This window comes from Salmo salar, chromosome 19 (genome assembly GCF_965601325.2).
Source record: "Salmo salar chromosome 19, fSalSal1, whole genome shotgun sequence".
Taxonomy (NCBI): Eukaryota; Metazoa; Chordata; class Actinopteri; order Salmoniformes; family Salmonidae; genus Salmo; species Salmo salar.
Window position 1 is genome coordinate 90,352,807 of NC_138309.1, and position 23,678 is coordinate 90,376,484.

The window sequence follows — 23,678 nt, forward strand, 5'->3', positions numbered from 1 at the left end:
TAATCAAACGCTACCGTTTATCTTTTCCAGTGATGAAGACATCACCAGACATGTCTAATGCAAAACGGGTAAACTTTCTCTCTTTAAGGTCCAAAAAGTCACTTTGACCACTTCTTCTATGGGCAAAACATCTACAGAAAGTTTGAATCAAAAGGGATGCTGTCAAAAGGTGATTGAATTCAAATGGATTTACCCAGGAGCATCTTTGGAAGCAGATGATGCCATGCCATACAGATGTAGACTAGACTAGGTTAGCTGGGCTAGGATAGCTGGGCTAGGATAGTTGGCTAGGTTAGCTGGGCTAGGTTAGCTGGGCTAGGTTTGCTGGGCTAGGTTTGCTGGGCTAGGTTAGCTGGGCTAGGTTTGCTGGGCTAGGTTTGCTGGGCTAGGTTTGCTGGGCTAGGTTTGCTGGGCTAGGTTTGCTGGGCTAGGTTTGCTGGGCTAGGTTTGCTGGGCTAGGTTAGCTGGGCTAGGTTAGCTAAGGTTAGCTGGGCTAGGTTAGCTAAGGTTAGCTGGGCTAGGTTAGCTGGGCTAGGTTAGCTAAGGTTAGCAGGGCTACATACAACAAGGGGAATGACTGTAAGAAGGATGAAAGAGAGAAGGAAACTGACATTTTTTTCTCTCTCACACAGAACCACACCTGTTCTGCTGTTGGGAATGCTCCTTCCTTCCTGTAAGAAATCAGGTTAAAGTGTGCTCAGGCGCTCACGTACAATACACGTGCACACTCAAACTGTAGGCCTATTTTCTATGTTCACCCCTTTCTCTTCCTGTGTTGCTGGTGAGAAAATATGTTTTAACTTACCTGACTGAGTAACAGTGAAACATTTGAGGCCTACTCTCGTTATGTAGAACCATATATCCCATGGTGCAGCCTGTTCACAAGTCTCACCACCTTGGAAACACTGTCCTTCACCAAACCATGAAGTACAGCTGGGACGATAAACTGAAAATGATTGACACACCGACATTGCCTTCCTCTTACCGAAGCATTTTGCATATGTCAGTAATTTTAAGCGATTTTAATACAGACCTGTAGATTAAAACCATTATTTGGTCAACAGTAAATCGTCTATACATTATGTTGATTCCTGCTATGAAAGTATCTGCCTGTCGCTGTCTGTCGGCTGCTGTGTGAGCGAGCAGCAGGAAGGAGGGCATATGACTGCTTCTCAAAATTCTATTGAGGGAAAATTATAGTTTTCAAAGCAACTACTGTTGTTGTAATTACACAGCTTTTCTGTGAGTATATCATTTTATTTACCGCCTCTTACAACCCCCTAGAGCCCATGTCCGCTCCCCCACCGAAATCTAACTTGCATAATAAACAAAACTCGGGGAAAAAACGTTCTCCGTTTGGCTCTACGTTTGGCTCTACGACTCCCACCAGCGTCTTGGGACCCGTCTGTAGTCGGTAACAGCTGATCTAATAACGTCTGTCTGATTTGAAATCAAAATCCAATTTTAATTGGTCACATCAACATATTTAGCAGACGTTATTGCAGGTGTAGCGTAAAGCTTGTCGATTTATAGTCATATGTTATCAATGACTGTTCAGACGTGTCCAACATGCAGCCATAGTAAAACCAGTCAACCAGAGAGATGAACTAGACATGAGGAAGTGAAACAGAGCTCAGTTTATACAATATTGAGACTGGCAAGCACATTAGAGAAGTGACAAGATTGTAGTGAGCTTTTTTATTTATTTATTTTTTCCCCACCATTGCTCAATTTAATCCTAAAATATGAACTACCTAACAGACCAAGGTTGTCATTTTGACCAGAGTTTTTTTTTTAAGCACTGATTACCAGAGAGAGAAGTGCACAGTTAGCGTTTTTGGTGAGGTCAATGGATGTGGAAACTGGAGCCCACTAGCTAACTAAAGCCAGGCTTTCAGACAGACTAGCACAAGGAGTTTAGAGAGCATGAAACTACAGATGAAACAATGGAATAAAACTAAAATATCTGATTTGGGACATATGATCTTCAAAACGTAGCCCATTAGATTATAGGATTAGCCACTTTGTAGGGACTGTTTAAAAAAAAAACTGTTTCAGTTCCTAATGCTAGCTAGCTTAGCTCGTTAGCTTGCTCCTGGCAACCCTCTAGGCAGAGCGGTGCAGTGCGGTGTGGGGATGGAGGCAGGGCTTGTGAGTGAGAGACACATGAAGTAAATAAGGCCACGTCACTGCAATGTCAACATCTGCCGGATGGTTCTGGAGAGAAAAGGGAAAGGAGGACTGGGAAGTGGAGAGGAGAGGAGGGCAGGGGAGTGGAGAGGAGGGCAGGGGAGTGGAGAGGAGAGGAGGGCAGGGGAGACATTGGGAGAGCTGGGAAGTGGAGAGTATGGGAGAGCTGGGAAGTGGAGAGAAGGGGAGAGCTGGGAAGTGGAGAGGAGAGGAGGGGAGAGCTGGGAAGTGGAGAGAAGGGGAGAGCTGGGAAGTGGAGAGAAGGGGAGAGCTGGGAAGTGGAGAGGATGACTGGGGAGTGGAGAGGAGAGGAGGGCAGGGGAGTGGAGAGGAGGGCAGGGGAGTGGAGAGGAGGGGAGTGGAGAGGAGGGCAGGGGAGTGGAGAGGAGGGCAGGGGAGTGGAGAGGAGAGGAGGGCAGGGGAGTGGAGAGGAGGGCAGGGGAGTGGAGAGGAGGGGAGTGGAGAGGAGGGCAGGGGAGAGAAGGGGAGAGCTGGGAAGTGGAGAGGAGAGGAGGGCAGGGAAGTGGAGAGAAGGGGAGAGCTGGGAAGTGGAGAGGAGAGGAGGGCAGGGGAGTGGAGAGGAGGGCAGGGGAGTGGAGAGGAGGGCAGGGGAGTGGAGAGGAGAGGAGGGCAGGGGAGTGGAGAGGAGGGCAGGGGAGTGGAGAGGAGAGGAGGGCAGGGGAGTGGAGAGGAGGGCAGGGGAGTGGAGAGGAGAGGAGGGCAGGGGAGTGGAGAGGAGGGCAGGGGAGTGGAGAGGAGAGGAGGGCAGGGGAGTGGAGAGGAGGGCAGGGGAGTGGAGAGGAGGGCAGGGGAGTGGAGAGGAGGGCAGGGGAGTGGAGAGGAGAGGAGGGCAGGGGAGTGGAGAGGAGGGCAGGGGAGTGGAGAGGAGAGGAGGGCAGGGGAGTGGAGAGGAGAGGAGGGCAGGGGAGTGGAGAGGAGAGGAGGGCAGGGGAGTGGAGAGGAGAGGAGGGCAGGGGAGTGGAGAGGAGGGCAGGGGAGTGGAGAGGAGAGGAGGGCAGGGGAGTGGAGAGGAGAGGAGGGCAGGGGAGTGGAGAGGAGGGCAGGGGAGTGGAGAGGAGAGGAGGGCAGGGGAGTGGAGAGGAGGGCAGGGGAGTGGAGAGGAGAGGAGGGCAGGGGAGTGGAGAGGAGGGCAGGGGAGTGGAGAGGAGAGGAGGGGAGTGGAGAGGAGGGCAGGGGAGTGGAAAGGCGGGCAGGGAATCCTCATGATGCCATCTATTTTGTGAAGTGCACCAGTCCCTCCTGCAGCAAAGCACCCCCACAACATGATGCTGTCACCCCCGTGCTTCACGGTTGGGATGGTGTTCTTCGGCTTGCAAATAATGGATGGTCATTATGGCCAAACAGTTTTATTTTTGTTTCATCAGACCAGAGGACATTTCTCCAAAAAGTACAATCATTGTCCCCATGTGCAGTTGCAAACCGTAGTCTGGATTTTTATGGCGGTTTTGGAGCAGTGGCTTCTTCCTTGCTGAGTGGCCTTTCAGGTCATGTCGATATAAGACTCGTTTTACTGTGGATATAGATACTTTTGAACCGGTTTCCTCCAGCATCTTCACAAGGTCCTTTGCTGTTCTGGGATTGATTTGCACTTTTCGCACCAAAGTACGTTCATCTCTATGAGACAGAATGCGTCTCCTTCCTGAGCGGTATGACGGCTGCATGGTCCCATGGTGTTTATATTTGCGTACTTTTTGAACAGATGAATGTGGTACCTTTAGGCATTTAGAAATTGCTCCCAAGGATGAACCAGACTTGTGGAGGTATACCATTTTTTTCCGGGGTCTTGGCTAATTTCTTTTGATTTTCCCATGATGTCAAGCAAAGAGGCACTGAGTTTGAATGTAGGCCTTGAAATACATCCACAGGTACACCTCCAATTGCCTCAAATTATGTCAATTAGCCTATCAGAAGCTTCTAAAGCCATGACATCATTATCTGGAATTTTCCAAGCTGTTTAAAGGCACAGTCAACTTAGTGTATGTAAACTTCTGACCCACTGGAATTGTGATGCAGTGAATTATAAGTGAAATAATCTGCCTGTAAACAATTGTTGGAAAAATGACTTGTGTCTTGCACAAAGTAGATGTCCTAACCGACTTGCCAACACTATAGTTTGTTAACAAGAAATGTGTGGAGTGGTTGAAAAACGAGTTTTAATGACTCCAACCTGAGTGGATGTATAAACTTCCGACTTCAACTGTATATATGAAGTGGGTAAAACCGTATATAAACAAATTAGCTAGCATGATGGCCGAGCTATGTACTCAGAATATTGCAAAATGTGCTTTCGCCGAAAAGCTATTTTAAAATCGGACATAGCGATTGCATAAAGGAGTTCTGTATCTATAATTCTTAAAATAATTGTTATGTATTTTGTCAACGTTTATCGTGAGTAATTTAGTAAATTCACCGGAAGTTTTCGGTGGGTATGCTAGTTCTGAACATCACATGCTAATGTAAAAAGCTGGTTTTTGATATAAATATGAACTTGATTGAACAAAACATGCATGTATTGTATAACAATGTCCTAGGAGTGTCATCTGATGAAGATCGTCAAAGGTTAGTGCTGCATTTAGCTGTGTTTTGGGTATTTGTGATGCATGCTAGTTGCTTGGAAATGGCTGTGTGGTTTTTTTGTGTCTATGTACTCTCCTAACATAATCTAATGTTTTGCTTTCGCCGTAAAGCCTTTTGGAAATCGGACAACGTGGTTCGATTCAGGAGAAGTGTATCTATAAAATGGTGTAAAAATAGTCCTGTGTTTGAGAACTTTGAATTATGATATTTTGTGGTTTTAAATTTGGCACTCTGATTTGTCACTGGCTGTTGAATAGTGTTGAATACGATTTCATCCCACCTCCCCTAGAGAGGTTAAGAAGAATCCTAGAGTGTCGCTAAAGACTTACAGAAATCTCTGGAAGATGCTAACATCTCTGTTGATGAGTCTACGACACGTTAAAACATTAAACAAGAATGGTGTACTTGGGAGGACACCATGGAAGAAGCCACTGCTATCCAAAGTCTGCACGTCTGAAGTTTGCAAAAGAGCACCTGGATGTTCCACAGCGCTTCTGGCAAAATATTCTGTGGGCAGATGAAACTACAGTTGAGTTGTTAGGAAGGAAAACACAACACTATGTGGAGAAAAAAAGGCACAGCACACCAACATCAAAACCTCATCCCAACTGTAAACTATGGTGGAGGGGGCATCATGGTTTGGGGTTGCTTTGCTGCCTCAGGGCCTGGACAGCTTGCCATCATTGACGGAAAAATGAATTCCCAAGTTGATCAAGACATTTTCCAGGAGAATGTAAGGCTATCTGTCCGCCAATTGAAGCTCAGCAGAAGTTGGGTGATGCAACAGGACAACGACCCAAAACACAGAAGTAAATCAACAACAGAATGGCTTCAACAGAAGAAAATACGTCTTCTGGAGTGGCCCAGTCAGAGTCCTGACCTCAACTCGATTGAGATGCAGTGGCATGACCTCGAGAGAGCGGTTCAACACCAGACATCCCAAGAATATTGTGGAACTGAAAGTTATGTAAAGAGGAACGGTCCAAAATTCCTCCTGACCGTTGTGCAGGTCTGATCCGCAACTACAGAAAACGTTTGGTTGAGGTTATTGCTGCCAAACAAGGATCAACCAGTTATTAAAACCAAGGCTTCATATACTTTTTCCACCCTGCACTGTGAATGTTTACACGGTGTGTTTCAATAAAGACATAAAAACATATAAATGTTTGTGTTTTATTAGTTTAAGCAGACTGTGTGTGACCAATTTATTATTATTATTATTATTATTATATCAATATTTATGCAGTAATCCAGGAAATTCTAAAGGGTTCACAAAACGTATTCTTCCCACTGTACTAGATATATTCTTAATTCCTTTACTTTAGATTTGTGTGTATTGTTGGCCATTACTTGTTAGATAAGACTCCACTGTTGGAGCTAGAAACAGGTTCAATTTAAATGTTCTATTTAAAAAACAAAACGTGTGACTTTAAAAGCGAAAACCTGAAGAAAAAAAAAATTGGGAAAAACAGAAAACGAATTTAAAAAAAAAAAAAAAAAAACATAGAAAATTGAATTTGAGGAATCGGCTTCTTCTCCACAGGGCTGGAGGCTCCCAGTGGCCAGTTGTTGCAAATCCAGTAAATCTCCAATGGACTGGGCTGACTTCTAGCCTGAAAGGAAATGGCCCTTTATAAATAGCCTAGCTGGCCTCAACCCCCCCTTTTCCCTAGCGGACTATAGCTCCTCCCTCTTCCCTCTTGACTCCAGTCCAGTGGGTTACAGTGCTGCAGACAAAATGTCTGCCTCTTCCCCTCCCTGTAGACTTAATGAGAGGCTGTGGAGGGGCCTGTCAGTGTGACAATAATTACAGAAACTATACTAGTCACCAGCTGCAACAGGCCCCCTGCCATGCCTCACACACACACCCCCTCTCACACACACACACACACACACACACACACACTTCCCCCTCACACACACACACACACCCCCTTCCCCCTCACACACACACACACACACACACACACCCCCTTCCCCCTCACACACCCCCTTCCCCCTCACACACACACACACACCCCCTTCCCCCTCACACACACACACACCCCCTTCCCCCTCACACACACACACACACCCCCTTCCCCCTCACACACACACACACCCTTCCCCCTCACACACACACACACACACCCCCTTCCCCCTCTCACACACACACCCCCTTCCCCCTCTCACACACACACACACACACACTTCCCCCTCTCACACACACACACACCCACTTCCCCCTCTCACACACACACCCACCCACTTCCCCCTCTCACACACACACACACCCTTCCCCCTCTCACACACACACCCTTCCCCCTCTCACACACACACACACACACACTTCCCCCTCTCACACACACACACTTCCCCCTCACACACACACACACACTTCCCCCTCACACACACACACACACACTTCCCCCTCACACACACACACACACACACACACACACACACACTTCCCCCTCACACACACACACACACACACACACTTCCCCCTCACACACACATTTTCCAGAGAGGACAGAAAGGGAAATCAAGAGTTAATATTGAGCAGATGCCAGACTGGAGACTACAGACATGGAGTTGCCATCCCACCATGAAAATAATGAACATAGGAAACTGGCTGCAATGAGATAACTGCCTCTACATGCCTGCCCCTTCAGGCCTGTCGTCCCTTCAGGCCTGTCGTCCCTTCAGGCCTGCCCCTTCAGGCCTGTCGTCCCTTCAGGCCTGTCGTCCCTTCAGGCCTGTCGTCCCTTCAGGCCTGCCTCTACATGCCTGCCCCTTCAGGCCTGCCTCTACATGCCTGCCCCTTCAGGCCTGCCCCTTCAGGCCTGTCCTCGGACGAAACGCTCTCTACCAAGTTCCAAACTGTCCTTGGAAGCAACGTCAGCACAAGAACTGTTCGTCGGGAGCTTCATGAAATGGGTTTCCATGGCCGAGCAGCCGGACACAAGCCTAAGATCACCATACGCAAAGCCATGAGTGGTGTAAAGCTCGCCGCCATTGGACTCTCGAGCAGTGGAAACGGAAACGTTCTCTGGTGATGAATCACGCTTCACCATCAGACAGTCCGACAGACGAATCTGGGTTTGGCAGATGCGAGGAGAACGCTACCTGCCCCAATGCATAGTGCCAACTGTAAAGTTTGGTGGAGGAGGAATAATGGTCTGGGACTGTTTTTCATGGTTCAGGTTTGGACCCTTAGTTCCAGTGAAGGGAAATCTTAAAGCTACAGCATACAATGACATTCTAGATGATTCTGTGCCTCCAAATTTGTAGCAACAGTTTGGGGAAGGACCTTTCCTGTTTCAGCATGACATTGCCCCCGTGCACAAAGCAAGGTCCATACAGAAATGGTTTGTTGAGATCGGTGTGGAAGAACTTGACTGGCCTGCAGAGCCCCTTCTCCCTAAACCCTCTAGGTTATATCAGCTGTGTGGCTGAACCCTTCTCCCTAAACCCTCTAGGTTATATCAGCTGTGTGGCTGAACCCTTCTCCCTAAACCCTCTAGGTTATATCAGCTGTGTGGGTGAACCCTTCTCCCTAAACCCTCTAGGTTATATCAGCTGTGTGGGCTGAACCCTTCTCCCTAAACCCTCTAGGTTATATCAGCTGTGTGGGTGAACCCCTTCCCTTCTCCCTAAACCCTCTAGGTTATATCAGCTGTGTGGGTGAACCCTTCTCCCTAAACCCTCTAGGTTATATCAGCTGTGTGGGTGAACCCCTTCCCTTCTCCCTAAACCCTCTAGGTTATATCAGCTGTGTGGGTGAACCCTTCTCCCTAAACCCTCTAGGTTATATCAGCTGTGTGGCTGAACCCTTCTCCCTAAACCCTCTAGGTTATATCAGCTGTGTGGGTGAACCCCTTCCCTTCTCCCTAAACCCTCTAGGTTATATCAGCTGTGTGGGTGAACCCCTTCCCTTCTCCCTAAACCCTCTAGGTTATATCAGCTGTGTGGGTGAACCCCTTCCCTTCTCCCTAAACCCTCTAGGTTATATCAGCTGTGTGGGTGAACCCCTTCCCTTCTCCCTAAACCCTCTAGGTTATATCAGCTGTGTGGGGTGAACCCTTCTCCCTAAACCCTCTAGGTTATATATCAGCTGTGTGGCTGAACCCTTCTCCCTAAACCCTCTAGGTTATATATCAGCTGTGTGGCTGAACCCTTCTCCCTAAACCCTCTAGGTTATATCAGCTGTGTGGGTGAACCCTTCTCCCTAAACCCTCTAGGTTATATCAGCTGTGTGGGTGCACCCCTTCCCTTCTCCCTAAACCCTCTAGGTTATATCAGCTGTGTGGCTGAACCCTTCTCCCTAAACCCTCTAGGTTATATCAGCTGTGTGGCTGAACCCCTTCCCTTCTCCCTAAACCCTCTAGGTTATATCAGCTGTGTGGGTGAACCCTTCTCCCTAAACCCTCTAGGTTATATCAGCTGTGTGGCTGAACCCTTCTCCCTAAACCCTCTAGGTTATATCAGCTGTGTGGCTGAACCCTTCTCCCTAAACCCTCTAGGTTATATCAGCTGTGTGGGTGAACCCTTCTCCCTAAACCCTCTAGGTTATATCAGCTGTGTGGGTGAACCCTTCTCCCTAAACCCTCTAGGTTATATCAGCTGTGTGGGCTGAACCCTTCTCCCTAAACCCTCTAGGTTATATCAGCTGTGTGGCTGAACCCTTCTCCCTAAACCCTCTAGGTTATATCAGCTGTGTGGGTGAACCCTTCTCCCTAAACCCTCTAGGTTATATATCAGCTGTGTGGCTGAACCCTTCTCCCTAAACCCTCTAGGTTATATCAGCTGTGTGGGTGAACCCTTCTCCCTAAACCCTCTAGGTTATATCAGCTGTGTGGGTGAACCCTTCTCCCTAAACCTTCTAGGTTATATCAGCTGTGTGGCTGAACCCCTTCCCTTCTCCCTAAACCCTCTAGGTTATATCAGCTGTGTGGGTGCACCCCTTCCCTTCTCCCTAAACCCTCTAGGTTATATCAGCTGTGTGGCTGAACCCCTTCCCTTCTCCCTAAACCCTCTAGGTTATATCAGCTGTGTGGCTGAACCCCTTCCCTTCTCCCTAAACCCTCTAGGTTATATCAGCTGTGTGGGTGAACCCTTCTCCCTAAACCCTCTAGGTTATATCAGCTGTGTGGCTGAACCCTTCTCCCTAAACCCTCTAGGTTATATCAGCTGTGTGGCTGAACCCTTCTCCCTAAACCCTCTAGGTTATATCAGCTGTGTGGGTGAACCCTTCTCCCTAAACCCTCTAGGTTATATCAGCTGTGTGGGTGAACCCTTCTCCCTAAACCCTCTAGGTTATATCAGCTGTGTGGGTGAACCCTTCTCCCTAAACCCTCTAGGTTATATCAGCTGTGTGGGTGAACCCCTTCCCTTCTCCCTAAACCCTCTAGGTTATATCAGCTGTGTGGGGTGAACCCCTTCCCTTCTCCCTAAACCCTCTAGGTTATATCAGCTGTGTGGGTGAACCCCTTCCCTTCTCCCTAAACCCTCTAGGTTATATCAGCTGTGTGGCTGAACCCTTCTCCCTAAACCCTCTAGGTTATATCAGCTGTGTGGGTGAACCCCTTCCCTTCTCCCTAAACCCTCTAGGTTATATCAGCTGTGTGGCTGAACCCTTCTCCCTAAACCCTCTAGGTTATATCAGCTGTGTGGGTGAACCCCTTCCCTTCTCCCTAAACCCTCTAGGTTATATCAGCTGTGTGGGGTGAACCCTTCTCCCTAAACCCTCTAGGTTATATCAGCTGTGTGGCTGAACCCTTCTCCCTAAACCCTCTAGGTTATATCAGCTGTGTGGCTGAACCCTTCTCCCTAAACCCTCTAGGTTATATCAGCTGTGTGGGTGAACCCCTTCCCTTCTCCCTAAACCCTCTAGGTTATATCAGCTGTGTGGCTGAACCCCTCCCGCTTCAGTTTTGCATTTCACCTCCTGATGATTATGATGACTGACATTGTTAGAATTAAAAAGACAAGGCTTAATTAAGTCTCTCTCTCTCCATCAGTCTCCCGTCTGCAGGTATGTTTTGATGTGAGCCAATAATGTGCAATATTCTACAATGTAGAAAAATAGTAAAAATAAATAAAAACCCTTGAATGCGTAGGTGTCCAAACTTTTGACTGGTACTGTACAGTCGTGGCCAAAAGTTTGGAGAATGACACAAATATTAATTTCCACAAAGTTTGCTGCTCAGTGTCTTTAGATATTTTTGTCAGATGTTATTATGGAATACTGCAGTATAAATACAAGCATTTCATAAGTGTCAAAGGCTTTTATTGACAATTACATGAAGTTGATGCAAAGAGTCAATATTTGCAGTGTTGACCCTTCTTTTTCAAGACCTCTGCAATCTGCCCTGGCATGCTGTCAATTAACTTCTGGGCCACATCCTGACTGATGGCAGCCCATTCTTGCATAATCAATGCTTGGAGTTTGTCAGAATTTGTGGGTTTTTGTTTGTCCAGCCGCCTCTTGAGGATTGACCACAAGTTCTCAATGGGATTAAGGTCTGTGGAGTTTCCTGGCCATGGACCCAAAATATCAATGTTTTGTTCCCCTAGCCACTTAGTTATCACTTTTGCCTTATGGCAAGGTGCTCCATCATGCTGGAAAAGGCATTGTTCATCACCAAACTGTTCCTGGATGGTTGGGAGAAGTTGCTCTCGGAGGATGTGTTGGTACCATTTTTTATTCATGGCTGTGTTCTTAGGGCCCTCGCCACCTCCCTGTAGGCTGTCTCGTAATTGTTGTAATCAGGCCTACTACTGTTGTGTCATCTGTAAACTTGCTGATTGAGTTGGAGGCGTGCGTGGCCACGCAGTCATGGGTGAACAGGGAGTACAGGAGGGGGCTGAACACAAACTGTTGTGGGGCCCCAGTGTTGAGGATCAGAGTAGTGGAGGTGTTGGTTGCTATGTTTGCTAATTTTCTTTGCCCAGTATACACCCCTCTAAACACACATGCTTTATCTACTCATTTGCTGGATGCAGAGTTCAAGTGAAGGTCAAGCAAATCATAGAGAAAGCAGACTGTATTGCAATCATACGACAATGCTGCGAACATGATGGCTGCTTGGTCTACCCTCACATCACACCCATTGGCTGTGCTGCTCATGCATTGAATCTCCTCCTCAAGGACATCATGGCACTGAAAACAATGGATACACTCTACAAGAGAGCCAAGGAAATGGTTAGGTATGTGAAGGCTCATCAAGTTATAGCAGCAATCTACCTCACCAAGCAAAGTGAGAAGAATAAGAGCAACACATTGAAGCTGCCCAGCAACACCCAATTTGGGATAGAGTGGTAAGCAGCCTGAAACTCCTGAAACCTATAGCAGTAGCCATTGCACGGATTGAGGGAGACAATGCCATCCTGTCTGATGTTCAGACTCTGCTTGCAGATGTAAGAGAAGAAATCCATACTGCCCTGCCCACTTCACTGTTGCTCCAAGCAGAGGAAACTGTAGTTCTGAAATACATCAAAAAGCGTGAAGACTTCTGCCTGAAGCCCATACACGACACAGCGTACATGTTGGACCCAAAGTATGCTGGCAAGAGCATCCTGTCTGGTGCAGAGATCAACAAGGCCTATGGTGTCATCACCGTGTCTCGCCACCTTGGCCTGGATGAGGGCAAGGTTCTTGGCAGTCTGGTGAAGTACACTTCCAAGCAAGGGCTTTGGGATGGAGATGTAATACGGCAGTCTGGCGAAGTACACTTCCAAGCAAGGGCTTTGGGATGGAGATGCAATATGGCAGTCGTGCCAACATATCTCATCAGCCACCTGCTGGAAGGGACTTTGTGGATCTGAGGTTCTTTCCCCTGTTGCCTCTATGATCCTCCAAATCCCACCAACATCAGCCGCCTCAGAGAACAACTGGTCCTTGTTTGGGAACCACACACACACACACACACACACACACACACACACACACACACACACACACACACACACACACACACACACACACACACACCACACACACACACACACACACACACACACACACACACACACACACACACACACACACACACACACACACCAAAGCACGCAACAGGCTGACCAATACAAGGGTTGAAAAATTGGTGACCATCTGGGCAAATTTGAGGCTTTTTGAGCCTGACAAGCCATCCTTAACAAGGTTGGAAAGTGACAGTGAAGATGAGGCCTCAGAATCTGATGTTCAAGAGGTGGACATTGAGGAGGTGAAGACATGGAAGCCTGAGAGGAAGACAACCAAAGCTTTAGTTTCTAGACTATCATTTTACAGATGTATGTTGAAAACGTTTCTGGGAGATGAGATGGATCACTGGGGATCATTCAATATTCCCTTTCTTTTGTTGTTCAGTGAAATCATCCCGTGTGAAGCGTCAACTCATTTAATTAACTAGCTTGTCCTGCGTTGCATATAATCAATGCGGTGCCTGTTAATTTATTATCGAATCACAGCCTACTTCACCAAACGGGTGATGATTTAACAAAAGCGCATTCGCGTCAGGGGATATTCAGCAGTTTGGGCCGCCTGGCTCGTTGCAAACTATGTGAAGACCATTTCTTCCTAACAAAGACCGTAATTAATTTGCCAGAATTTTACATAATTATAACATAACATTGAAGGTTGTGCAATGTAACAGGAATATTTAGACTTGGGGATGCCACCCGTTAGATAAAATACGGAACGGTTCCGTATTTCACTGAAAGAATAAACGTTTTGTTTTTGAAATGATAGTTTCCGGATTCGACCATATTAATGACCTAAGGCTCGTATTTCTGTGTGTTATTATGTTATAATTAAGTCTATGATTTGATATTTGATAGAGCAGTCTGACTGAGCGGTGGTAGGCAGCAGCAGCTCGTAAGCATTCATTCAAACAGCACTTTCCTGCGTTCGCCAGCAGCTCTTCGCAGCTCTTCTTCAAGCATTGCGCTGTTTATGACTTCAAGCCTATCAACTCCCAAGATTAGGCTGGTGTAACCGATGTGAAATGGCTAGCTAGTTAGCGGGTGCGCGCTAATAGCGTTTCAAACGTCACTCGCTCTGAGACTTGGAGTAGTTGTTCCCCTTGCTCTGCATGGGTAACGCTGCTTCGAGGGTGGCTGTTGTCGATGTGTTCCTGGTTCGAGCCCAGGTAGGAGCGAGGAGAGGGACGGAAGCTATACTGTTACACTGGCAATACTAAAGTGCCTATAAGAACATCCAATAGTCAAAGGTATATGAAATACAAATCGTATAGAGAGAAATAGTCCTATAATTCCTGTAATAACTACAACCTAAAACTTCTTACCTGGGAATATTGAAGACTCATGTTAAAAGGAACCACCAGCTTTCATATGTTCTCATGTTCTGAGCAAGGAACTTAAACGTTAGCTTTCTTACATGGCACATATTGCACTTTTACTTTCTTCTCCAACACTTTGTTTTTGCATTATTTAAACCAAATTGAACATGTTTCATTATTTATTTGAGATTAAATTGATTTTATTTATGTATTATATTAAGTTAAAATAAAAAAAGTTCATTCAGTATCGTTGTAATTGTCATTATTACAAATATAAATACATTTAAAAAAAAAATTAAAAATTAAAAAAATCGACATCTGATTTTATTTGGTCCTCCAATAAAAATCGGTATTGGCGTTAAAATCATAAATCGGTCGACCTCTACATGAAACATACACCACCGCCCTTCTTCTTCCCGGAGAGTTCTTTATTCCTGTCTGAGCAATGTACTGAGAACCCAGCTGGCTGTATGGACAAGGACAGTATATCCAGTGAGAGCCATGATTCTGTGAAACAGAGTATGTTACAATCCCTGATGTCTCTCTGGAAGGAGGTCCTCGCCCTGAGCTCGTCTACTTTATTGTCCAGAGACTGAACATTCGATAGTGAAATACTCAGAAGTGGTGGACGGTGGGCACGCCTCCTGGAGTCGGACTAGAAGTCCATTCCGAATACCTCTTCCCTGCAAGCGGTGTCCTGGAGCAGCATCTGGAATAAGTTAAATTTCCCTGGGGGGGTACGAAAAAAGGATCCAATTCTGGAAAGTCGTATTCCTGGTCGTAATGCTGGTGAGTTAACACCGCTTTGATATCCAGAAATTCTTTTCGGCTGTATGTAATAATACAAAAAACACTTTCTGGGCTAATAATGTAATAAATAACATACAAAAATAAACACTGCAAAGTTGCTTAAGCGCTAGAAGCAGAGCTGCCATGTCTGTTGGCGCCATCTTGCACTCAAGGTTTATACAAATATGTCCATTCAATAGAAAATTACTTCCGAAAAAACAACAGTCCCCAAACCCATGTCTCTACCATATATGGTTCAAAAGTTACCGACGATTTTACTCAGATCATTTAGCATGTTTAGAGTGAATGGAATGTCATCACAGCCATGATCAATAAGTGTTCGGTGCTGAACGGAGCTCTGTGGCGCTGCTCCGCGGCAGAACGGCGCTAACTTCAAACATCAACTGACAAGCTAACTAGCGGCTGCAGGTTCCTGAGTGAAAACATGGGCTTTTTGTAAATGAAATCCGCTGAAAACAAAACCAAAAAATAAAATAATAATTAAAATAAAAGGGACTAAAGATATATTTACTTACAAAGCTAACAGACTGAATTTCAATATTCACCCTCTGCGAAGACAACCTGTTCCTGTTTTCATTGTGTATTTTGAGTCTTTCCCTTTAAATCGCCATAGAAACGGCCCCTCAACATTGATTGATTGCGGTTATAGCCAATGGAAGCCAAGGATCTGGAGGTGAAAATTAGAAAAGTATCAAGTTGATTTTGATTGGTCCAACCAGCAGAAACACTTCCAGATGGTACCACCTCACAACACCAAATATGGAAGAGATGGCACCAGGTGCAGCCCAGTCTCAACTAGCAACGTACACAGCACACTAACGTTCTTATTTGATCAAACTAGGTGCAGCCCAGTCTCAACTAGCAACGTACACAGCACACTAACACTGTCAAGTACATTAAAACCCTTTCTGGTGGGACCCATTTTCAATGTTTCCTAAAATAAAAAAAAGTCAGCCTGAGACTCATTGGCATATTTTCTGTGAAGAACATGTAAAATACCACATTTTCATTGAGTGGTCCATTAGACATTTATATTACATATGTGGTGTTCAGGTCCACTGGACCCGAGGGTATTAAACGTTGATGTGTGTAATTGTAAACAAGTTAGAATGAAACAAAAAGGTTTGCTGTCTGCCTTCACTCCAGCTTCCTCCTTCCTGGTCCTGCTGTTTCAACATAGCACCAAGAACCTGTCTGCTGCTTTTCTCCCACTCATTACCCTTTGTAGTGTGTGAGAATGAGATTGACCCTCAGCCAGCCCCAGGACCAGCCCATCAGCAGCCAGCCCCAGGACCAGCCCATCAGCAGCCAGCCCCAGGACCAGCCCTTCAGCAGCCAGGACCAGGCCATCAGCAGCCAGCCCCAGGACCAGCCCTTCAGCAGCCAGGACCAGCCCATCAGCAGCCAGCCCCAGAACCAGCCCATCAGCAGCCAGCCCCAGGACCAGCCCATCAGCAGCCAGCCCCAGGACCAGCCCATCAGCAGCCAGCCCCAGGACCAGCCAGTCAGCAGCCAGCCCCAGGACCAGCCAGTCAGCAGCCAGCCCCAGGACCAGCCAGTCAGCAGCCAGCCCCAGGACCAGCCAGTCAGCAGCCAGCCCCAGGACCAGCCAGTCAGCAGCCAGCCCCAGGACCAGCCAGTCAGCAGTCAGCCCCAGGACCAGCCAGTCAGCAGCCAGCCCCAGGACCAGCCCATCAGCAGCCAGCCCCAGGACCAGCCAGTCAGCAGCCAGCCCCAGGACCAGCCCATCAGCAGCCAGCCCCAGGACCAGCCCATCAGAAACCAGCCCCAGGACCAGCCCTTCAGCAGCCAGGACCAGGCCATCAGCAGCCAGCCCCAGAACCAGCCCATCAGCAGCCAGCCCCAGGACCAGCCCATCAGCAGCCAGCCCCAGGACCAGCCCATCAGCAGCCAGGACCAGGCCATCAGCAGCCAGCCCCAGGACCAGCCCTTCAGCAGCCAGGACCAGCCCATCAGCAACCAGCCCCAGGACCAGCCAGTCAGCAGCCAGCCCCAGGACCAGCCCATCAGCAGCCAGCCCCAGGGCCAGCCCATCAGAAACCAGCCCCAGGGCCAGCCCATCAGAAACCAGCCCCAGGACCAGCCCATCAGAAACCAGCCCCAGGACCAGCCCATCAGAAACCAGCTTATCAGCAGCCAGCCCCAGGACCAGCCAGTCAGCAGTCAGCCCCAGGACCAGCCAGTCAGCAGCCAGCCCCAGGACCAGCCAGTCAGCAGTCAGCCCCAGGACCAGCCAGTCAGCAGTCAGCCCCAGGACCAGCCAGTCAGCAGCCAGCCCCAGGACCAGCCAGTCAGCAGTCAGCCCCAGGACCAGCCAGTCAGCAGTCAGCCCCAGGACCAGCCAGTCAGCAGCCAGCCCCAGGACCAGCCAGTCGCCAGTCAGCAGCCAGGACCAGCCAGTCAGCAGCCAGCCCCAGGACCAGCCAGTCGGCAGTCAGCCCCAGGACCAGCCAGTCGGCAGTCAGCCCCAGGACCAGCCAGTCGGCAGCCAGCCCCAGGACCAGCCAGTCGGCAGTCAGCCCCAGGACCAGCCAGTCGGCAGTCAGCCCCAGGACCAGCCAGTCGGCAGTCAGCCCCAGGACCAGCCAGTCGGCAGTCAGCCCCAGGACCAGCCAGTCGGCAGTCAGCCCCAGGACCAGCCAGTCAGCAGTCAGCCCCAGGACCAGCCAGTCAGCAGTCAGCCCCAGGACCAGCCAGTCAGCAGTCAGCCCCAGGACCAGCCAGTCAGCAGTCAGCCCCAGGACCAGCCAGTCAGCAGTCAGCCCCAGGACCAGCCAGCCAGCAGTCAGCCCCAGGACCAGCCAGTCAGCAGTCAGCCCCAGGACCAGCCAGTCAGCAGTCAGCCCCAGGACCAGCCAGTCAGCAGCCAGCCCCAGGACCAGCCAGTCAGCAGCCAGCCCCAGGACCAGCTAGTCAGCAGTCAGCCCCAGGACCAGCCAGTCAGCAGTCAGCCCCAGGACCAGCCAGTCAGCAGCCAGCCCCAGGACCAGCCAGTCAGCAGCCAGCCCCAGGACCAGCCAGTCAGCAGTCAGCCCCAGGACCAGCCAGTCAGCAGTCAGCCCCAGGACCAGCCAGTCAGCAGTCAGCCCCAGGACCAGCCAGCAGGAGGACAAATATTAATGTAAAAAAAATAAGTGAAATTGAATGGTCTTCTTGCCCAAGGAATGAGCCACCCCGCATGGTGGGTAGACCGCCTTCCCTGTTTTACAACCCTGGGCCCAACGTTACTGTTGAGGAGCAGCTTATGCCATTTAGGGGCCGCTGCCCCTTCAGGAACTACATACCGTCTAAACCCACAAAATATGGAATCACGAGCTGGGCTGTCTGTGATGCTGCTTCCTCATATGCGTGGAACTTGCAAGTATTTACGGGGAAACCTGATGGAGGAGCCCCTGAGAAGAACCAAGGACTGTGGCTCGTCCTGGACGTGACACAGGGACTCCGTGACCACAACATCACATTCAATAACTTGTTTTACTTCGTACAAGCTGGGACAGGAGCTCCTCAAGAGGAAACTGACGATGGTAGGAACAGTACGAAAAAACAAGCCAGAGTTCCCACCTCGGCTGTTAAATACACTGAACAGGCCTATCAATTCCTCTAAGATTGTGTTCACCGCCGACTCGTCCCTAGTGTCCTACGTGTCAAAGAAAGACAAAAATGTGGTACTTATGAGTACGCTGCATATGGACGGGAGAATCTGTAGCCAGGAACATCAACAACCAGAAATCATAATGGATTACAATGACAAAAAAAAGGAGGAGTGGACAATTTAGACAAGCTAGTGACTGGCTACAGCTGCAATTTGTGATATTCTTCAACATGTTGGTCATCTGGACAGCGTTGAACCCAGATTGGAACAGAGGGAAGCTCCAGAGGGAAGCTCCAGAGGGAAGCTCCAGAGGGAAGCTCCAGAGGGAAGCTCCAGAGGGAAGCTCCAGAGGGAAGCTCCAGAGGGAAGCTCCAGAGGAGACGGCTCCAGAGGGAAGCTCCAGAGGAGACGGCTCCAGAGGGAAGCTCCAGAGGGAAGCTCCAGAGGAGACGGCTCCAGAGGGAAGCTCCAGAGGGAAGCTCCAGAGGGAAGCTCCAGAGGGAAGCTCCAGAGGGAAGCTCCAGAGGAGACGGCTCCAGAGGGAAGCTCCAGAGGAGACGGCTCCAGAGGAGACGGCTCTTTCTCCAGGATCTGGGCGAGGCATTGGTAAAACCTCAAATCCAGAGGGGGCAACATTACCCAAGGACCCCAGCTTCTGCAGCCATGGTGAGGAGGATTCAGGAGGAGGATGTTGGTTCCCCATCCGCCCCACAGAACCAACAACTCCAATACAGGAAGGAAGTGTGAGGGATGTTGTATGTGTGTGTCTGATATCTCCTACCTTGGTCTGCTGTAACTATATATATATATATATATATATATGTGAGTGAGATGTTAGTAGAATTCCTGAACTAAATGTTTTCATCATTCTAGATTGCAGCCGGTGGGAACAAGAAGAAGTGCTGCGATGTGTGTGGACCCAAGAAGGACAGGAAGACACAGTAAACATGCATCAAGTGCAAGAAATACATTTGCAACACACACACACACACACACACACACACACACACACAGTAAAACTCTGTCCCTCATGTGGTGTGTAGACCGGCCTTAATGTGTGTTCAATGGGGATCATTTATCATTTCCATAAAATACTGCATATAAATGTTGTCCTTCCAATTGGTTCAGTTCAAAGCAATAAACATCAATAGTGATGAAAACCTGGTTTCATTTATATATTTTTCTCCAGGTTGTACAGCAGTGAGTGAATGCACTACAACATAACCTAGCTGACTCTTTTGTTGCTTATTGTGTAGCGGAGGATAAAAAAAAAAAAGGATTGTATGATTATGGATGTGTAGCTAGCTACGCAGGCGATGTGTGTGTGTGGACCGTAAAGCGTTTGGTCTATTAGTTCAGAACAATGGTTTAGACTGCTTCCACCAGTTAATCATTCATCCACAAGAAAATGACTGTTACACACACATATCACTTTTACGTCAATACTATAATATCAACGTTAGCAGGTTATAAACTTCAGCAACCATAGCCGGCTGTATTGACTTCAAGACAGTCTGAACGGCGCCAATGAAGCCTATAGATTGAATAGAATATAATGTAACTTTATTGTGCCAAGGATGCAAGACACTGACCAGCATCGCGGAGGACACACAGCCCATCGAGCACCTCCCCACAATGACAAAACCATTGCGTTGTCCTCCAGTACACCGCTGTCCTATACTCCAGTACACCGCTGTCCAGTACACCGCTGTCCAGTACACCGCTGTCCTATACTCCAGTACACCGCTGTCCTATACTCCAGTACACCGCTGTCCTATACTCCAGTACACCGCTGTCCTATACTCCAGTACACCGCTGTCCTATACTCCAGTACACCGCTGTCCTATACTCCAGTACACTGCTGTCCCAGTACACTGCTGTCCAGTACACTGCTGTCCAGTACACTGCTGTCCAGTACACTGCTGTCCAATACACTGCTGTCCAGTACACTGCTGTCCTATACTCCAGTACACCGCTGTCCTATACTCCAGTACACCGCTGTCCTATACTCCAGTACACTCCTGTCCTATACTCCAGTACACTGCTGTCCTATACTCCAGTACACTGCTGTCCAATACTCCAGTACACCGCTGTCCTATACTCCAGTACACTCCTGTCCTATACTCCAGTACACTGCTGTCCAATACTCCAGTACACTGCTGTCCAATACTCCAGTACACTGCTGTCCAATACTCCAGTACACTGCTGTCCAATACTCCAGTACACTGCTGTCCAATACTCCAGTACACTGCTGTCCTATACTCCAGTACACTGCTGTCCTATACTCCAGTACACTCCTGTCCTATACTCCAGTACACTGCTGTCCTATACTCCAGTACACTGCTGTCCTATACTCCAATACACTGCTGTCCTATACTCCAGTACACTGCTGTCCTATACTCCAGTACACTGCTGTCCTATACTCCAATACACTGCTGTCCTATACTCCAGTACACTGCTGTCCTATACTCCAGTACACTGCTGTACGTGACGTTTCAGACTATGATAAAACTATTATGCATGAGTGAAGTGAGTTCGGGAAAAACTTAAAGTATGTATATTAGAAATATAGTTTCCACATACAAACTGTCTGTATCCGAAATCAGAATCAAATAAAGTTAGTCTTCCCAAAAACAACATTGTCACTGTGGTAAAACGTTTATTTTCTGGATTAAATCAAAAGTCCCATCAGGTTGCCTTATTTCATGTAAACTGGATTATTAAGGAAAACGTTCTTCTTGCAAAACATATAAACGTTTTAAAACAAACTATTATATTAATCTGACTATCCATAATAATCCTCCTATGGTGAGACAATCTCAGCCAGCCAAATGAACACCCAGTCGGCATTACTGCCACCCTGGCAAGACAGCTGGCTAACAGACAGCATGCTAACAGACAGCATGCTAACAGACAGCTAGCCAACAGCTGGCTAACTAACGGTAGCTACCTAGACCACTAGCTTTCCAACAAAACATTGATAACTATGTATTTAGTTCATCAATATGTTATTTAAATCAGCATTCACTACGTTACAAGAGATGATATTGTATTATCAGGCCGTGTCTCTGTTCCCAGGAGTTGAGGGCAGATTTATTTGATTTATATGCTAATCTACCAACTAGCTAGTTAGCGAAGCTAATGAACACTGCAGATCCCGTCCGGTTCTTACCTGGTTAGCTGGTCGGTCGTACCTGTCCTTTCTTTGGGTTGATGAAATCACCATGTACACCAAAGATGATTTAAAACGCCCGTGTAGATGGATAATGGCTAGGATCTAAAACCTAGCTAGCTAACATAACCTTGCACCACTTGTCTAGCTGACTATATAATCATAATACTAACCTTATTGGAAATAGATAGTTTTTTCCCCGTTTCCCAGCAGCACGACAAGAGCTCACCCCACAGAGCTAGCTCTCTTTGCTCCCATTGGACAGCGGCAGTGTCAATCAAACCGGTCCACCGCAACAGTGGTTGGCTGATGATCACATTTTTTTTTACCGCATCCCATTGGGGGAGTTCATCTTACATGGCCCGGTGCACCGGGTAAGCGGAGTTTAAACATTCACTCATTTAGAGTACCGGTCCATGCAAAACGAACGGTCCTTGCTTTACGGGATCATTGGGAAGTCCCTCCGTTCTCCATTCAGGTTGACGTATAAAATTGTTTTTGGTACGGATTATTCAGGCTGTATCACAACCGGTCCGGCATCGTCCGGTTTTGGCCGGTGTAGGCCGCCGTTGTAAATAAGAACTTATTCTTAACTGACTTGCCTAGTTAAATAAAACATATAATATGGTTCAGGTTTATGTTAGGGTTGGGACATCCCAGTGATCCCAGATAGCCCTAACCCAAGACAAACTCACCCCGTTGACATGAAATGTTTGTTTTTCCCACGACACAAATCAAGTTGGTCTCTCTGTGTATTTGTATTGCCATAACGTCCTCTCACGTAGAGTATGTCTTACCTGTAAGGCTAAATGTAGTACAAGCATCTATTAGCCTCGTATGTTCTATTAACATTATTTTCTTCCAGGGAAATAATGATCAATGATCAACTGTAATTGGCAGGTTGTCCAACTATTACAGGGTTAGGGTTATCCTTCCCTGTAGCTCAGTTGGTAGAGTATGGCGTTTGCAATGCCAGGGTTGTGGGTTCGATTCCCACGGGGGGAGAAAAAAAAAAAGAATAAAATGTGAAGTAAAATGTTAGGGTTAGCCTTACAACGGCGGCCTACACCGGACGATGCCGGACCGGTTGTGATACAGCCTGAATAATCCGTACCAAAAACAATTTTATACGTCAACCTGAATGGAGAACGGAGGGACTTCCCAGGGTTAAAAGACATTCTTTGACCACCATGTCATTCTTCAATGGCCACTGTATTGACTGGTATGCCTATCCTGCATTGATTTGGCTGGTGTAACCAATGTGAAATGGCTAGCTAGTTAGCCATCAATCAGTGACGTCACTCGCTCTGAGACCTTGAAGTAGTTGTTCCCCTTGCTCTGCAAGGGCCGTGGCTTTTGTGGCGCGATGGGTAACGATGCTTCGTGGGAGGTAGTTGTTGATGTGTGCAGAGGGTCCCTGGTTTGAGTCCAGGTTGGGGCGAGGAGAGGGACGGAAGCTATACTGTTACACCAGCATAGACTGGTATGCCTATCCTGCAGTGCTACTAGTCACAGTGGTATTTCTATAAGAGTTATTTATTCATTCAACACTGGTGAAGTTTGTCTGCATACCATCAACGCTTGGCAAGCACTTGTACAGTTACCTTTACCTCCCGAGGCATTGACAAACACATTTACAAATCAACATTTACAAGTTTATTCATGATCTAGATCTATGTCAAATGAAATGTATGAGACCGCAGCGACCCCCGTCAAAGAGAAAGAAAATCCCTTAAGACAGGGAAGGATCAAAGACTTGGGTCAGTGTTTCCTGTACCACCCTTAATGGTGAAAGTGAACCTGTAGAATCCCTCCCCAACCTCGTGTGCAGGTGAGAGTTCTGTACCGGGAGATCCCAACACTGCTGTTGCTGTTCTAGTCGTTTGTGAGAGTAGCAATTTTGTGGCCTTGTCGTTCTAAAAAAAGTTACGTTTTTCCCCTGAGAAGGTATGTTTGTTTCTATTTATTTGACAATATACAACATGTTTGATTTTGTATTTTTCAAATAAAATTC

At 47.7% G+C, this 23,678-nt stretch overlaps 1 protein-coding gene across 2 annotated transcripts in view; it reads right to left on the reverse strand.

Moving 5' to 3' along the window:
* The window catches only part of LOC106594850 (SH2/SH3 adapter protein Nck1), a 138,866-nt gene extending 116,947 nt beyond the window's left edge, over positions 1 to 21,919 (reverse strand). The window contains exon 1 of one of the 2 annotated variants that reach the window (XM_082966027.1): positions 21,838 to 21,919. The gene's annotated coding sequence lies outside the window, so the exon portion shown is untranslated. Of the gene's footprint in view, positions 1 to 21,664 lie in introns of both variants that reach the window. The other variant, XM_082966026.1, reaches the window with a different exon arrangement.
* Between the last annotated feature and the right edge of the window lie 1,759 nt (positions 21,920 to 23,678).